We start from the raw sequence: 9,792 nt of genomic DNA, 5'->3' as shown, positions 1-9,792 counted from the left end.
TATGTAAGTTTGAAATTCTTCTTAGACTTTTTAGTTCTTATATTTTTAAATCTATGTAATAGTTTTTAATACTTTTATTGTGAATACTTTTGTAGAGTTAGCTCTAATTCAATATGAAGATGAGAGATATTTTTATTGTATCGTTAATTTTTTTACATAATTTTTATATACACATTACTCTCTATATATTTTTGTTTGTTTCCATGTTATTTTTACATTCACATTACTCGTATAAGTTTTTAAAATTAATTTCAAAGTTCAAGTTAGAGGATTATTTGTTATCACTCGTTTGGATATACGAATTTGACAAGTAAGTTTTAAAATCTTCTTAGACTTTAAGTATTTATGCTATTAAATCTATATAATAGAATGTAATATTCTTATTATTAATACTTTTGTAGGGTTAGTTTAAAATTAATATGCAGAAATATTATAAAAGAAAAACAACAATAGAAACAATAGAGACATCATCTTCAAAGAAGAAAAATGTTTTGGATTTTGATCGATCTTATATAGAATTCAATCTATAAGAACTACCCGCAGATCCTGGTCATTATTATCCTTGTCAAAAAATCAAAATTTATGATTACAATTATAATATTTGAGATCAAGTTCGCAGAACATATTTGCTAAAAGATCATTATCAACCTCGAAATCATACTTTTCCACTTAAGAAATTTGGTACAAATCCAAGACGATTTAATATAGCTTGGTTTAGTGAATATTCTAATTGGCTAGAATATAGCATTTCAAATGATGTCGCATTTTGTTTATGTTTCTATCTATTCAAACCAAAAGTAAGTGAAGAGTCAAGAGGTGACTATTTTGTTAGTGAAGGATTTTCTAATTGGAAGAAAAAAGAGAGATTGCATATTCATGTTGGTAGTTCGTGCACACAATAAGGCTTTGGGTAAATGTGAGGCTCTTTTGAAACAAAAACAACATATTGAGACATTTTTAAATAGGATGTCTGACCAAGCACGAGTTGAGTATTGAACTCGATTAGGTGTATCGATTGATTGTATTCGATTTTTATTACGACAAGAACTTGCATTCCATGGACATGATGAGACAGGTGATTCAAAGAATCAAGGTAATTTTCTTGAACTTTTACAATGGTTATGCAACGATATTAAGAATATTGAAGCTGTGACTTTGAAAAATGCCCCAGATAATTTGAAATTGACTTCACGCGATATTCAAAAAGATATAGTACATTCTATTGTAGTAGAAGGTGTTAATATAGTTATAAACAGATTTCTAACTTAATAGACGAATCAAAAGATGTATCTTCAAAGGATGTCAATTGTATTGCAATATGTGGATAAGAGTCCTGTGATTGAACGATTGGTTGGAATCATACATATAAATGATATAAGTTCTCTATCACTTAAGAAAGCCATAGATGATTTTTTTTCTCAACATGGATTAAGCATCGCTAATTTACAAGGACAATGTATGATTGAGTAAGTAATATGCAATGTAAGTTCAATGGATTGAAAGTACTTATTTTGAAAGAAAATGAATGTGCTTTTTATATTCATTGTTTTTCTCATCAGCTTCAATTAGTTCTTATAGCTACTGCTAAAAATCATGTGAAAATTGCTAGTATGTTTTTTTATTATTACAAATGTGGTGAATGTAATTGGGGCGTCAACAAAATGTCGAGATATTCTAGGAGAGAAATATAAAATAGAAATTTTTGAAGCTTTAAATAATGGTGAAATATTAAGTGGTCGAGGATTAAATAAGGAGACAATGATTAAACGACCGAGAGATACTCAATGAGGATCACATTACTATACTTTAACAAGTTTTATTATAATGTTGTCTTCAGTTGTTGATGTACTTAAGACAATTGTGCAAGGTGGATCAAATTCAGAACAAAAATATGAAGTAAAGACTCTAATAAGTTTGATTCTATCTTTTGACTTTGTTTTTTATATACATTTTATGAAAATTATCTTGGGAATCACAAATGACTTGTCTCAAGCATTACAAAAAAAAAAGGTCAAGATATTATGAATGCAATGAATTTAGTCAAAAATTGTAAAGAAAGGTTGCATAAAACAAGAGAGTCTGATTGGGATTCATTGTTGAGTATGATTTCTGATTTCTGATTTCTGTCATAGTCATGATATTGAAGTCCTTAAAATGAATTACCTATTTCTAATTCAAGGACGACAAATGCGAAAATCTCAACCAGTTACAAATTTATATCATTATCTATTGAAGTTTTCTATGTTGTCATTGATATGCAACTTTAAAAGCTGAATAATTATTTTACTTAAACAAATATTGAATTGCTTCTCTTGGCATGTCTAAATCCGAGTAATTCATTTTGTTTCTTTTTATAGAAAAAAGCTTAATCAACTTGCTCAATTTTACCCAAGAGACTTTTCAACTATTGAACTATCTGTGGTTGAGGATCAACTTCAAAATTACATTTTTGATATGCATTCAAATATTGAGTTTGTTGAGCTAAAAAGCATATGTGATCTTGCAGTAATAATGGTCATTAAGAATAAAGATAAGGTCTATCAATTAGTTTACAGATTACTCATCTTGCCATTGATTTTACCTGTCACCATAGCTACTGTAGAGAGAACATTTTCTGCTATGCATATTGTGAAAACTCGATTACGTAATCGAATGGGAGATCAATGAATGAATGATTGTCTTATAGCCTATATTGAAAATGATTTATTTGATAAGTTAGATACTGAAATTATCATGAATCGATTTCAAAACATGAAATCTTGTAGAGGGTAATTGTAATTTACTAAATTAGTTAATTTATGAAGTTATGAATATTTTTTTCATTCATTTATAGATTTTTTTTATTATTATTATTTTATACAGTGCACCTATATAAAATTTCTGATGTTGCCACTAATAAAAATTATACATACGCTAACAGTAACTTAAATTTAGAATTCACTTCGAAATTTTTAAAAATCAAAATATGCCATAATAGCTAGAAATACAAAAGAGAAAAATCTGACGTTAATTATAGTAAAGATATATAAAATAATTAAGTATTAATTTTTTAAAAAATGTATAATATATTTGAACAAGTTAAAAAAAAAAAAGAAAACATTCTAACGCAGGTAGCATAATACATTTTAAATTAACAAGAAATATATATATATATATATAATAAATTAATATATATAGAGAGAGAGGTATTCTAATAATCATCAAAATTTCATTCCACTTTAAATAAACATTAATGAATTCCTAGCTCATTCACATTATGGTAAGTTAACATGATTAAAAAAATAATTCTCATTATGAATAAATAAACAAGGTATAGACTGTAATTTAACCATATATGAACATATATTTTAGGACAAATATCAATTTATACCCTAAAATTTAAAAATTATATCAATTTAAACCCTTAACTAAGAATTATATCAATTTAAACTTAAACTTTAGGGATTTGTATCCATTTAAACCCTAAATTTAAGGATGTGCATCCATTTAAACCCCAAACTAATAATTATATTAATTTAAACTCTGAACTTTCATACGTATCAATGTAAATTTAAACTTTCATAAATATATTAATTTCTTAACATTCATAAGTATATTTAAATAAAACACAATTGATGATTTATGTTAATACAATTTGAAAGTTTAGGGTTTAAATTGAGACATTTATAAAAGTTTAGGGTTTAAATTGATATAATTATTAGTTTAGGATTTAAATTAATAAAAATCCCAAAATTCAGGATTTAAATTAATACAATTATTAGTTTGGGGTTTAAATGGATAGAATCCTTAAAATTTAGAATTTAAATTGATATAATTATTAGTTTAAGATTTAAATTGATACAACGCGGATATAAATGGGTATTTTTCCCATATTTTAACCACGATATATGCTAAAGTTTTAATATATCGTAATAAAAGGTAATATATTTTCCTCCAAAGGTCCATTCAAATATATATAAATACACCAAACTTTATATACACAAAAAAGGAAAAAATAAAACAACCATAATAAGCGTATAGGGTGTGGCCACTGGCCAACGATAACGTTGAGAACGGCATCTCGAAATCTCTCGCTCACCCGTTACGTCCTGTAATTATTTCTGCCAGCGATGGCATTCCAATTTCAATTGTGTGTTTAAAACTGAGAATTACAATCCTCCTTCCTCCACTCTTCATTGCAATTCAAAACTCCAATTAAAAATAATAATAAAAAAATGTCGAAGCTCGCAGCTCTCTTCACCATTACAGCGCTTGTAGCAATGTCCTTCATCATTCTGCCCTGCTCCGAAGCTCGTCCCATCACTACTACATTCGCAAATAATCCAGTAAGTTTAAAAAATCTCTCCCTTCAAAACTATTTCCCAGTTTAATCCACTATTAATTAATCTCTTTAATTAGGTTGTTTCTGAAGAGGTTATTGCTGATCATAACGAGGGATTATGTGAAGGACGGGAGAAAGAAGATTGTCTGATTAGAAGAACCTTAGAGGCTCATATTGATTACATTTATACCGGTGGCCGCTGATCAAACCAACCCATGAACTACTCCTCTGCAAAAATGGGGATAATTATATATTCACTCTCCTCACCTTTCCTTCTTGTTTACTCTGATTATTAATTACAGTTTCATTAATAAAATAAGGTTATTAAATTAGTTCACTCTTCTTCTTCTTCCTCTTCTTCTTCTTCTTTTCCTGTCTGATTTTCGGTTCGGCGCTTTACGAACGAACCGACGGCCGGCCCGTTCGCGGTCCCCACAGTTTCTATAACAAGACTAAGTTAGGAATCGAAACGGTTTAACATCAAATCAAATTGGTTATTTTGCTGATAACTATTTTTTACCTGAAATTATTTTCAACCACTCACATGACATGTACATGCTGTTTAAAGAAAATTAGTTTTTCTTTCTTTCTTTCTTTTTTTTTTTTTTTTTCTGTTGAGTATAAAGAGAATTAATTATAATCTAGAGAAAATTATTCTTTTGTACCTCAAGTTGACTAAAGTGTTCATTTGGTGATTACATTTTGAGTTTTGAGTTTAAATTTTATATAGTCTTTTAATTGCAAGATTTTATATCGTTATCAAAATAATGCTCACTTTTGATTATTTGTGTTAAATTTCTTTTTATTCATTTGAAAGACATAAATTAGTTTCCATTAATGTTTTTGTTACTATTTGAAATTAATTTAGAAAAATTAGTTTTAACTAATTAAAATGAGCATGTATCTCACCATTGGCATAGCTCAAAATTTTTAAGTAAAAGTATTATATTTTAAAATTTATAAATATAAATGAAAATTAAATGGGAACCAAAGAAGCTGTAATAAAATTTTGGAGACAAATATCTATTAAGAAAGCAAAATTATTAAAAGCCCATATGCTCATTAAATATAATTTTTTTTTTAAAAAAAAATACTCTTTAAATATATATTTTAAAAAAAAATTCAAGAAATTAACACAATGGTAGAAGTTTACATGATTAACAAGTAATTTAACCCGATTATGGTAATAATTTTGATTTTCTATTATTGATTACATATTTACTTTAATCGCTCTATATTCCATATACACCACAAATATTTTATACGCACAAAAACTTTTAAACCCAATTTAAATTTAAACGAAAGGATTGGTACAACTACAGTTTTCCTTTTCATATATTTTGTGATTATAAAGACTTTCACTCCTGTTTGTTTCTTTGTTTTTGTTTTCCTTTTGTTTTTATAATTACCACACCTGGTTGTTTATTGCACAAGTTTTTGGTATATGTGAAATTGCTTCAAGATGAACCTTAACTTTTAAGACTTTGTTTGGTATCTTATTTTTTATTTTTGTTTTTAAACATTAAGTTGTCAAATTTTGAGAATAAAAAAAAGTTATTATCAAAATTTTGTTTTTATTTTTTAAACTCCAGGCTCTTATGTCTCTTTGCCTTTTTTTGGGGGGGATTAACTTTTGTATTAGAGACTAACTCATTATGCCCTTATCCAGCATTAATGTTCTTAATTCTTATGTTCAATCATCTTGGTGTCCTATGAAGCTCTTTCATAAGATAATTTGATATTATTTACCATAAAATAGACAAAAATTCATATAATAGCTTTTTTTTTTTATTAAATTTAATATTGTAACGTCATATAATTTTATACTGATGCTAATCTGTGCTTATATAATAATTTTTAATGGAAATGACTTAAAGTTCAATTCCAAAATCAATCTAATATTAAAAAATTAGTTTGTAAATAAGAATTGAGATTTAAACATTCAATTTCAAAAGAAAGAAAGAGTATAGTATATATCAATTATTGCAAAGGTTAGAAACTATAAAATAAATTCAACTTGAAATAGTTTAAATTTTTTCAAATTAAAAAAAAAATAACGATTATCACTCAAAAATAATTTTTAAAATTAATAAATTTCTATCGAAGTCAAATTTTACCATTTATTTGTTCCTATGTGAACATGAAATCGAAAGCTTTCTAATGTTAGTATGGAGAACTAAAATTAATATAGCGATATTCAAACCTATGATTTTTTTTTCTTAGGTAAGAAATGTATGAAATATAAGAATTAAGCTAGTTGGAATTAGCATAAAAAAAAATACTAGACAATTAGATATTTTTGGTCCTATAACCATAAAACTATATTCAACAGTTTAGGTACATTGTGATTGTTAGACTAATTTAAGAACGAGAGAGAATAAACTTTAATTTTTTTTTTAAAAAAAGAGAGAATAAACTCATATTTGTCTTTATGCGATAAATAAAATAAATAAATAAGGTTGCCTGGCTATGAAGTCACTACTTACTAACACAATCAATGTATGATATTCATTGCGCAAGAAGTATACACAGTACACTTATGCCATTGACATTTTTAGTACAAACGAGTATGGAAATTTGAATGTCCAAATTTAAAGAAAATAGTATGTGTTAATTACAATTACACTATATTCATTGACCTGAATAAATTAGGTAGATAAAGATGAATTACGTAATATAAATTTTACTTGTAATCTTTTGGACACAAATAGATTCAGTATCAAGTATCACCTTGCAATATATATTTACATTTTGGGCAAATAAAATATTTAGATTTAAGAATTCTAACTCAAAATTATGTGTCAACGTAAGTGTAACCGTGATTGACATGTATTTCTTTCTCTCGATTAAAATATAAATATTTAAATCTCCATACCTCACATTTGTTGTATTAAAAAATATTTGAGTTAAAATATTATTTTGGTATTCTCGATTTTATTCCAATTTAGTCTATATACGTTCAATTATACAATTGTAGTCATTTTAACTAAATAAATCTTAGTTAATTTAATTATTTAAAGTTATTTTTTTTTATATCTAAATTGCTTAAATTCAATTGTAATTTTCATGTTGAAAAAAAAAAAAAAACAACGGTAAACTAATTGTAGACACTATTTTTAAGGTTTGAAGTAAATTGATTGAAATTGGATATTTAAAAATATAAAAATATAAAAAAATCAAAATGATATTTTAATCATAGATTTATATTATGGTTAAACTAATTTTCTATTCTTTAAAGAAAAAAAACTAATTTTCTATTTAACATCAAGTATCGATTAGTTTTTGGTTGAGAAATAAAAACACTATATTAACTCTTTGAGAATAGAAAACTTTGGTAGGAAAAATTAAGGACAGTTACAAATTAATCAAGTTCAAGTATATTTATAACAAAATTTAAATCAGTTCTCGAAATTTTTAGTAATAGACTATATCACTATCATGAATATATTTTCCTATATTTACCATTATTTAAAAATACTACTAAATTATCAATCCCCATAAATGTTACTATTGTAATTGCCTAAAAATTAATTAGAAAAACTTAAATCCTGTCTAGTAATAATTATTTTTTAAAAAAATAAGTTTATAAACTCTATTTTCACATCTAATGTAACCCATTTTATACCAATATTTTGAAAAATCAGAACTACACAATAGTCCTTAAAAATCAAAATATTTATTTAGAAAAATGAAAATCATTTAAAGAAATTGAAAAAGAAACATAAATTTCAAAAAGGGGAAAGTAAAATAGAGAATTGACCTATAAAAATAAAATATATTTTTTGAAATACAACTAGACAACTTAAAGCCTAATATTTGTCCCTTTTTTTTCAATTTAATTACAAATACTATCTTAATATTCCTTTACCAAACAATGTATATTTTTGTGGAGTGTACATATATTTATTCAGTTTTATAAATGTACATATTAAATTGATGCAATTAATATATAGGATATTTTAAAGTAGGTTTGAGGACAGATTTTGAGATGGGCAAGGAAGAATGGAAACCACAAAAGTGATTATGAAAGGGCAGTTGGGAGATAGGGTTAGCAGATGAAAGTGATCCAAACATCCCTTTTGGGCTCTGCCTCTTCCTAATACCCAATTCCCACCACAAATAATCCACTTCCATTGACCCCACGGGGGTAGTTGAGTAAATTGACTGAAAATGACTGCCCCCACCTTCTTTTTTTTGAAGATGTATTTAATTTCATACTATCTGCAAAATTTTTACCGAAAATTTAAAAGGATGTTATACTTTTAGAAACTATTTAGGAAAATATCGTTGTTTTCAAACTATCTGTAAAAATATTGTTGTTTTAAATAAGTCGAGGGTTGAAAATTCGACCTATAAGTCAAGGGTTGAAAATTCGACCTAGATAGGTCGAATTTTGAACTCTCGACCTTCCTTTTTTTTAGGAAAATATTGTTGTTTTCAAATGGATTCTGTCATCTCAGCAAGTCTGACTAAATAATAAGCTAATAAATCTCCTTTCTTTTTGCCCATGAACTTCCCAATCAAATTCAAGAGCGAGATTATGAGAGACAACGAGAGTTTGAGAGAGCGAGATTTTGAGCGAGAGCATGAGCATGAGCGTGAGCGAGAGCGAGAATACCGTACAAATTTCCCTTTTTCCCTTTTTAATTATTACACATTCTACCTTCTTCTTTCTAATCCTTTCTTTTTTTTTTTAAATTTTCCATTCTATAAAAAAAAAATCTAAAAATATTTATTAGTTTTTTAGTATTTTATTTAAACTCTAAAAAGAATAAATTAAAAAAAAATAATTCATAAAAATAAAAAAAATGTAAATTAAATATCTTATTTATATAAAAATTATTACAAAAATCAATGTGTCCCACAAGGTGGACGTCGTCAATTTCGAGCTGGTTGTCTTCATCGACTTCGAACTTGAGGTTGCTCGGGATCTTCTTGATGTTGCTCTGGTACCTCTGCAGGCGCTTCATAATATAAATATTCATTATGCTCTCCACGACCCCGACCATGTCCATGCACGTATGAAGACGAAGGACCAGCCTCTGAGTCATAATGTCCTAAACCAAATGCTGGCATCATCATCATCGGACTAACATAATCAGTTTGACTCTGCGTCTACGTCATAGGGGACAACTCTTCCACATAATGTGCAACCTCATCAAACTCATCATCTTCCCGAACAAGTCCTCTACATCTAGGAGCTGGTGGAGGAACAATAGGTATATCGTACATAAAATGAATTTCCTCTATATAGCTTTGGTTGTCACTACATATAGCAAGAACTTGGTTCGGATCATTCGCAACCTCACGGAGTCTACTATTGTTCGATCTCTGTGAATTATAAAACAATTAGATAATATTTAAAATAAATTTGAATTAAAAAAAAATTAGATAATATTCATTCATTTACCAGATGACCCACAGCTGCTCCCGGACGAGTGATGTAGCGCCTTGTGATATTATTATACCAA

This window comes from Benincasa hispida, chromosome 4, assembly GCF_009727055.1.
Source record: "Benincasa hispida cultivar B227 chromosome 4, ASM972705v1, whole genome shotgun sequence".
NCBI lineage: Eukaryota > Viridiplantae > Streptophyta > Magnoliopsida > Cucurbitales > Cucurbitaceae > Benincasa > Benincasa hispida.
Note: the sequence above shows the minus strand (reverse complement) of the source record.